Below are 9,834 nucleotides of genomic sequence, written 5' to 3' on the forward strand. Positions count from 1 at the left end.
TTCATTCTTGGGTGAACTATCCCTTTAAATTCCACCCCGACTGAGGTCTATATTAGCGTCCACAGCAACTGACAATAGCACTTTGTTTATTCTAAGCTTGCATTGCATTTTTGTTGTCTGTCGCTTTAAATGTGTCATTAGCGTTACAGTTGTAGTGTGGACGTCTCTATCTCCATGAAATTATAATGATTATTAAAATGTTATGGTTATCGTTACCGCTATCATCCTTTGTGTGAATGGGCCTTAATGCTTGCCTTAGCAAAACACAGCAAGAAACAATGCTTTTGCATTTCTTCTCTGAGCAATGTTTTGTTTAACGGTGAGAAAAATAAATGGGAAATGCATACTGACTGCTAAAGGTAATAGATTAAAAGAGGAAATTTCACCAGCTGATAACTGCAGAGATGACACAGCATATTCCCTTGAGGCCTAACACACACACACACTTCGTCATCACTTGTATCCTCTTGAGATCTCGCCTTTACGTCCCCCTTCCTCCATTTTCCTCTTCAGCTGTTGGGTCCATAAACAGGGACCCCTCCTCCTGCTCTTGTTGCCCAGATGGGGCAGTTCTACCAGTTTAAGGGCAGGTGTGGCGGTCCTGGCCGGTGCTGAGCAATCATTGGCTGTGATTAGTGTGTGTGATTTCTGGATGGGGTTGAGCGTGTGTCTGCAGTGGTGGTGGTGGTGGGGGGTTATAATAGGGCAAGCTGCCAGCTGCTGTCCCCTTCTCAATGTATAGCCTTCTTAAACAGGATGGGGGTTGTATGTATGTATGTGTGTGTGTGTGTGTGTGTGTGTGTGTGTCTTAGTACGTCATCTGCCACAGAACTGAATGTGACACCTCAATCTGATGATGAGCACATACTATGGCTGCGTTCCAAAACCTAGCAAGCCAACTCACTGTCTACTGTCTACACAGGCACCTACCTGCTAACCAAAATGGAACCTTACAGGTGACTAATTTGGAGCTGTGCTACACAATTATAGCAAGTTTTACACAAGACACTTGAGCTTGATGTTAGCATGTTGCTAAGCTAACAACATGACTTTCTAAAGCAGGGGTCATGTTTACTGTTCTGTGTGTTTTTGTTGTTGAAATCCAGTCACGTCAATTCAGGAATTTCACACCGATTTTGCAACAGGTTCGATTCATTGCGTTGACTGACAGAAAGCTGATTGGTTTGAAAGTGACTTCTGTGTGAGCTGTGGTTCATTCATAGGTACACTATTGGCAATAGAAAAAATTTTTTTTTACTGTTTTTGCCCACAAAATTTCACAGAAATGTTGCTACTGTAACCTCACCTTTATAATAAACAAACAAAAAAATAACGTAAACTAATCTGTTTTTAATGTAGCACATTTATTGACATAAATTTCACTTGACCTCTCTGCCATCTTATTTTTTGTTCCACTAGGTTGCAGCAATGCATTCTGGGATTGGCATATCTCCAAACGATGCTTGTGATGCTGCCTTAAAATTTGGTTAAAACAAGGTGTTTCAGGCCACATTTACTCTGCAGGTCTTGATGCCCAATTTCGATTTGTTGACTATATCCCTTTTTTATGACTAGCTTACATCTTTTAAAAGTGATGTACTGACCTAGAAACAGGGTTGCCAGGTCTGCGAAACAAAATCTGCCTAATTGCTAATCAAATCACGTTTGTTCTGCAGGGTTTTTCCCCTCTGTTCCAGGGGGAGGGGGAGATTACGTTAACCCACAGACTAAAAAACAACCAACAGCAACTGTGTAAAAGTAGCCCAGTTCCACGGGAATACCATGGGTTACACTTTATTTCGATAGTCCACTTTAGACATTCTACTAACTATAAGTAACTTTGTAACTACATGTCAACTACATGTCAACTAATTCTCATTAATTTGCAACTACATGTCTACTAACTCTCAGAGTAGACAGGGTAGGTTTAGGGTTAGTAGAATGTTGACAAAGAAAGTGTTAGAAGATATTAAGCAGATAGTCTACTAATACTCTACTAACTGCTAGTTGACATGTAGTTGCAAAGTTACTTACTGTTAATAGAATGTCTAAAGTGGACTATCGAAATAAAGTGTTACCATACCATGGACTTGGAAACACTTCCCAGAAACATGTCTACCTGAGTACCATTTGCTTTTTAAATGACATATACGACTCATCCACGCATTGACAGGGGGATATCTGATCTGTCCGCTTACGTGGGAGATGCAAATGCATGAATCTGATTCATATCTGATTTATTTCCACACATTAATGAGGCCTGAAACCAATCTAAGAATATCAGAATCTGTGTGATTTTTCCTGCTTACACGTTCATGGGTCATATCCAATCCGTGCCACATGGGAGGAAAAAATCAGAAATGGGTCACTTGGACCAATTAATGTAAATGCTAATTAGGAAGACATAAACTATGCTTACGCTTTAGAACAGTGTTGGGGACACACTTGTGCTGCGTAAGTAGGCAGCTCACTCGGTTTTGGGCAGCACTTCCCATGAAGGGGGAACACTTGGTGTCAGTTGGCATAATTGTTGTGCGGTGCAAAGCTATATTTAGATCGACGGTGGACTTGCCTACCAGACGGTCTATTTTCAGATTTCTGAGAAGATCTCTGTCTCACAGCGTCTGAACATGCAGTGAAGACTGAACCAAATGCAACTGTTTATATTGATGCTCTTGATGATATTGAGATCAGAAAATATATAAAATTAAGATATGCATCAGGGTTTAAACGCATGAGTTGATGATAATTACCTGAATGCAGGCAAAGTAGATGGCATGTTTAATTCATGCAAATGAAAACATGGCTGTGAGGGATAGAAGTACAGCCTGTTGCGTAGTTTTACAGTCATAGGTCACGTCTTTTTAGAAAGACATTAGTTTTTTCAGTCAAACGATGGACACAGCAGTTCAACCCACTGAACAGACTGTACTTTTATTCCTCACAGTTTTCATTTGCATCAATATGGTGTCTGCCCAGATTCAGCAAGATTAAGACCCCCAAGAGTCTTGAAAAGTCTTGAAAGGACCACTTACTCTCTCTCTCTCTCTCTCTCTCACACACACACACAAACACAATTACACCTACAAACTTCTAATAGCATTAGCAGTGTGTTTCAGAGGCGCTTTAAGATGCAGCTGTATCAGTTTAAAGGTGAGGAGTGTAATCAGTGTTCAACACAATGGTTCCTTCTTCTCTTTTAAACAACTGAAACAAATTCTGAACAAAGCTAATGACCTTTTGTTTGAATCCTGGTCCTTTAATATCAGCGAGGCCACAAAATCTGCAGCTCTAAACATTACATGAATTTATTATGATAAAATTCTCATTTCAGGTTTTTATGACTACAGCAATCAAATCAGTGGTGTGTTTATCACTAAAATAATTATTCATTTGGACACTCGAATCATTAGTGGTGTTTGTTGAGTCAAGCATTGCTAGCACTATTGCTCATAATTAGTGTGAGGGATTTGAACTAACACGTTACCTTTTTCAGCATTTTTTTGTAAAAACAAATCATCAAATTTGTTGTTGCATAAGGCCAACTATGTTTAATTGGTTTAATCACCTGTACACTCTAATGACAGAGTGCAATGTACAATTGCTGACATTGTTCACAAGTTAATGTCATCATACGTGAGGCTCAAAGAGACCGCAGTACAAAACATGAGACCCACTCACTTCAAAAATACACAGTATATACAGCAGACTTTTCAATTTGATTATATATATGTGTGTGTGTGTGTGTGTGTGTGTGTGTGTGTCTTTCACTTGTAATATCAAAATGGCATTTAATGTTTAAGCTTGGCAACTAGCAAAAATGTTACTGATGACATAGACTGAAACCAATAGTAATTTTATTGGAAAAAGCATATTTGTTTCATACTCTTTTTTTTTGTTGATGTGAAATGTACCCCCAATTATAGAATGAGCCAAATATTCCCAGAATGACATGTTGACACATGTTGTGATATGTTCAAGTCAATTTTGACATGTCCTTTCTTGACTTCATTTCTGAAGCAATGTTCCTTTTCATAGATAAAACTATCCAAAGTGACTTAAATTCCCTGGGAATCGAACCCATAACCTTGGCGTTTATTCACATTTATGCATTTGGAAGAAGCTTTTATCTAAACTGACTTGAATTGCTGTTAAGGTATACATTTCTATCAGTCTTTTACATTCCCCGGGGAATCGAACCCATAACCTTGGAATTTATTTGCATTTATGCATTTGGTGAATGCTTTAATCCCAAGTGATTTAAATTGTTAGCAATGTCTATAGGTTTCTATCAGTCTTTTACATTCCCTGGGAATCAAACCCATAACCTTAACCTTTATTTGCATTTATGCATTTGACAGATGCTTTTATTCAAAGTGACTTATATTGTTTTCAGTGTAAATACATTTCAGTAAGTATTTTAAATTTCCTGTGAATCGAATCAATAACCATAGTGTTTAATTACATTTATGCATTTGACAGACGCTTTTATCCAAAGTGACTTATATTGTTTTCAGTGTAAATACATTTCAGTAAGTATTTTAAATTTCCTGTGAATCGAATCAATAACCATAGTGTTTAATTACATTTATGCATTTGACAGACGCTTTTATCCAAAGTGACTTAAATTGCTTTTAAGGTATATATATATATACAGTATTTCTAGCAGTCTTTTACATTCCCTGGGAATCAAACCCATAACCTTTGCGTTGCTAGAGCAATGCCCTACTGTTTGAGCTACATTTTATCATGACGCAATCGATTTACAGACAGAATCAAATAAAATACCCTGGTTTTATTCAGAAATACATATTATGAATGTAAAATTGACTGTGTATGGTGTGTTATGTTGACATAAAGTTTTTTTAGGGTGTGCCTCTGAGGTGTGTCTGTATGAGTAAGGGTGTGTTTGTGTGGGGTGTGTGTTGAGGTGGTGAGGGGTTAGGGTTTGGTCTTGTTATCATCTTGACCTGTTTTTAAACTTGTCAATGAAGCAATCTGTTCTGAGGATTAAGACTAAGTCACACGCTTATGTACTGCACACTCAGAGGAAGATACACGCATGTGTTTTGTTGTGTGAGCTGTGCTGCGTATGTGTGTTTGGCAGGGTTTATTTATTAAAGAGGTCATATGATGCGATTAAACTTTTTATTTTCTCTTTGGAGTGTTACAAGCTCTTGGTGCATAAAGAAGATCTGTAAAGTTGCAAAGACTAAAGTCTCAAATACAAAGAGATATTCTTTATAAAAGTTAAGAGTCAATCACGCCTACCTAAAACGCCTCGTTCTAACACGCCCCCAACATGTCTACATCATGATGTGGGAGCAACAAATGCCTCGTTTGTAATGGGTTTTAATGTTTATGTCTCGTCGCTCCGGCCGGACACGGTATGTGAGGGGCGTAACATTTCCGTCTCATGCTTGAGGTATTCGGCCAATCACAATGCACTGGATAGCTGGCCAATCACAGCAGACCTCGCTTTTCAGACCGATGAGCTTTGTAAAAATCGTTGCGTTTTAGAAAGGCGGGGCATAGAGGAGAAACAATAATGTACAGTATGTGGAAAATAATGTGTTTTTTTTACTTTAAACTGCATAAACACATTTCATTACACCAAATACACAAAATAATGTTCTTTTCAGCAACATCATATGACCCCTTTAATGATGTTTGCCTGAGTATTAGTTTTGCACATACTTGAGATTAGTGATTTAAATAAACCCATAACCCTTAATTTACAGGGTTATGGGTTAGTTTGTGGTACAGACATGAACGATCCCTCAAATAATGCAGCTTGTTGAAGTATTTATCTATATCTACAGAGATGTATCTTATAAGTGTTCATACATATCATACTTGTGAAAAAGAAGTGCACTTAATTGTCCTGAATGTGCACTTGTAGTGTATCTCAAATTTTAACACTTGAGTTTCCTCATACTGCCTGAGAGAAAATCTAAAACTCTTTTTCAGATCACACCATCCATCCATTTTCCAAACCGCTTGTCCTCTGTAGGTTCACAGGGAGATCACAGCATGATCTGCAATATTTGCGGACGGTGAGGGGAGGCCTGACCCGTGAGAGAAAGTGTGAGGAAGAGGGGGATGGTAATGAGAGGAAGACACATCTGACAAGGTCAACCTGTCGTAAAGCCAAAAGGGAAATTCAAACATTCCCTCTTGTAGTTCAAAATGTCTGTGACTTACTTCACGAGAAAGACAAAAAGAGATGTTCAGCAGAATGGCCAGGCTGCTCTTTTAAATACAATGAGAGTGAATGCAGACTAGGGCTGTTGAAACAATTGTGCACATTCGAACGTGATTTCACAGTGCCAGGTCATAGACAATAAACACATCAGTGTTTTCGCATGTCTCATCTTGACTGATTATATCATCGCTCATTTAAATGGTTTAACTTGATATAGTAAACTTTATATATAATTACCGTACTGTTAACTGACTGTAGAATGGTTGAATTAAAACGATCAAAAGTGACACCAAAGACATTTAAAATGTTACAATAGATTCTATTTCAAATAAAGGCTGTTCTTTTGAACTTTCTGTTCTTCAAAGGATCCTGAAAAATGCATCAAGATTTAAAAATAAATAAATAAATGAAGCACCACAATATAGATAATAATCAGAAATGTTTCTTGAGCAGCAAATCAGCATATTATAATGATTTCTAAAGGATCATGTGACACTGAAGACTGGAGTAACGATGATGAAAATTCAGCTTTTGATCACAGAAATAAATTACATTTAAGAAAATTACAATAGAAAACTGTTCATTTTAATTGCAATAATGTTGCAAAAATTATTACTGTTTTTACTGTATTTTTGATCAAATAACTGCTGAGACTGCTTTCAAAAATCTTACCAACCACAAACTTTTAAACAGTAGTGTAATTAATACAATTCAATGATCAGTTAAGTCATACAGGTTTATACAGTGGTGAGTAAAGGATGACAGAATCTTCATTTTCTATTCCTTTAAGAATCACACGTACATCCATCAGCTAGATGACTCCAGCAAAGATAGCGGCTAATTGTCATGACCACATACTCATCATCAGCATCATAACCGCTGCCACCCTTATTTTTAGTTTTTGGCTTATGTAAGTAAATCTATGGTGTTTGTCGTCTCACATGTTGAGTATGATGATGCATTTGTTTCCAGAGCACAGATCTGATAAGCGTGTGTTTGACACATGACATGCGCTGGGGCTACTGGACACCTGTTTATACAGCACACATACAAACCATTATCTACAACTTACACAACAAACACCACAATCATCTGCTTCAGACAGAACATTTAAAGGGATAGTTCACCCTAAACACAGTCCTGACATTTACCTTGTGACGAGAGGGCGAGAGTCGTGGGAACGGAGCGAGGCCGGTGGAGTAATTGCTAATGCGCGACACCTGCGCCACTCACCGGTCTCGAGTCTCACGGAGGAGCTCCGGAAGGATAAAAAGGAGGAGGGACGACAGTGAAAGATGAGGGAGGACCAGGCCTGGAGTTTATTTTGTGTTTTGGTTTTGTTTGTGCGCGACAGTCGTCCGCGAGGGGCTGTCGCGCTATTTTGTGTTTATTTTATTATTAAAGATGTCATTGAGTGTTCGCCGGTTCCCGCCTCCTTCTTCCCGAACTATGAACTTTGCTACATACCTCTAGACACATTTATGCCATTCACTCACCCTCATGTTGTTCTAAACCTGTATAACGCTCTTTCTTACACCATACTCTATTGGTTCTCGCACTGATCATATAGAAATGTACTCAAATTGCAGAAATTAATTTAGAGACCTACAGCAGATTTCAGTGGATTCATCACACAAACTTATCCACTGAATGGAAAAGAGCAGCGTGAACATTCTTCAAAGCATCTCCTTTTGTGTTTTTCAGAGGAAAGAAGGTTTTTGAAGCAGGTTTGAATGACATGAGGAAATAATGTCAGAAATGTAATTTTTAAAGAACCGTTCCTTTAAATCCTTGTTCTGTATACATTTTATGGTTACCAAAATACTCAAGGTTTATTCATACTGGAAGCGATTTGTAAAAAGAATGCATGCCCTAAAACACCTCCCACACATATAATCACACCCTAAAGCTGTCAGTATAGGTTTTTCAACTACATTATACACAAAACAATTTGATTATGAATCAAAACCAGCCTTGAGATTATTTAATCCTTTGCCACATATTAACTTGACAATGCATCCAAAGCAATTTCAAAGCCTACTGGCGGGTCTGTCTTTGTGTTGAGTGTGTTAATTACACCTTTGCTCATGTGTCTGTTTGTGACCTCAGAGCTCCAGCTGGAGGTCAGAGGTCAATGATGACAGGTGTCTAGAGCTCCAGATGCATTCTGGGAGCTAGGCAGGTGCAGTGAGAGGGGTATTGTGGCTTTATTAAATTAAAAAAACACATAATGCAGAGTAAACAGAAACATCTCTTTGTCTCTGAGATGCTCAACAGAAGCTCGGGGGAGAAGACAGACCTCACTGAGGCCACAGCATTTGGTTTATTTACGATCTGTTTGTCTCATAAACAATGGATGTCATTAGATGAAATGGTCCTGATTTGGTTTTGTTTTGAAGCTCAGCTGAATCACAAACCTGTTACTACATGGTATACTACATTGTACTACATGTTATATATACTGTATATATACATATATATATATACACACACACACACACACACACACACACATCAGACGTGTCCCAAATTTTGCAAACAGGGTTGAAGGAATTGCAAAACCTCATTAAATGAAATATAACAATTTAGCAAATAAATATTTTTTTGGTCTGCTACTGAAACTCGATTTTTAAAGTTTCAAGATGTAACAGTATAGTGTAAACGGCCTAAAATGTACATCTAGAAATGAGTTTTGTTTCTGTGGAATGATAAATGTTCTTTCAGTGTCTGCTATCGTGACTCTGAGGTTTTACATATTTATCTGAGTAAACATGAGCAGGCTGCAGGTGGGAGGAATTTATTTATTTATTCCTTCATTTATTTATTAAGAAATGAATCTGTTTTCTTTTGGTCACTGTATAACTACAGGCAAAGGAAACTGTCACCTGCCTCTCAATAATGTATTGAGTAACTCAAGCTTTAAACAGTTAATTATGCATCAACACAGACAGACATGGACACACACTGAGACACATTAGCATTATAGAGACAATGGGAAAGTGTGTGTGTGTGTGTGTGTGTGTGTGTGCACATGAACTTCCCATGTGCAATCACATGTTAAAATCACATGTGAATCACATGTAAATCTCTTGTGTAAAATATGAGTTTCATGGTCTAAATGTGTGAAACTCCTGTGAACACGTGATCACATATTGTCACATTTGTTCACATGTTCACATGCAATCACATCACACATTTAGACCATGAAAATCTTCCAAAACCACATGTTTCATGTGTGTTTCACAAGAGTTTAACGTGTTTCACATGTGATTTTATCATGTGATTGCACATGTAAAGTTCAGGTGCTTTTTCTGTAAGGACACACACACACACACACACACACACATGTTGTGTTTCCATGTTTTATGGGGACATCCCATAGGCATAATGGTTTTTATGATGAATTGAACTACATTTTCAGTTTGCAAGTTCACACCAACCCTACACCTAAACCTACCCCTCACAGGAAACTTTCTGCTTTTTTTAGATCTTCAAAAAACTTCATCCTGTATGATTTCTAAGCTTGTTTCCTCATGGGGACCTAAAAATGTCCCCACAAGGTCAAAATTTACAGGTATTACTATCCTTGTGGGAACATTTGGTCCCCATAACGTGATCAATACCAGGTA

The sequence above is a fragment of the Sinocyclocheilus rhinocerous genome, unplaced genomic scaffold (assembly GCF_001515625.1).
Source record: "Sinocyclocheilus rhinocerous isolate Xijiao unplaced genomic scaffold, SAMN03320098_v1.1 scaffold664, whole genome shotgun sequence".
NCBI lineage: Eukaryota > Metazoa > Chordata > Actinopteri > Cypriniformes > Cyprinidae > Sinocyclocheilus > Sinocyclocheilus rhinocerous.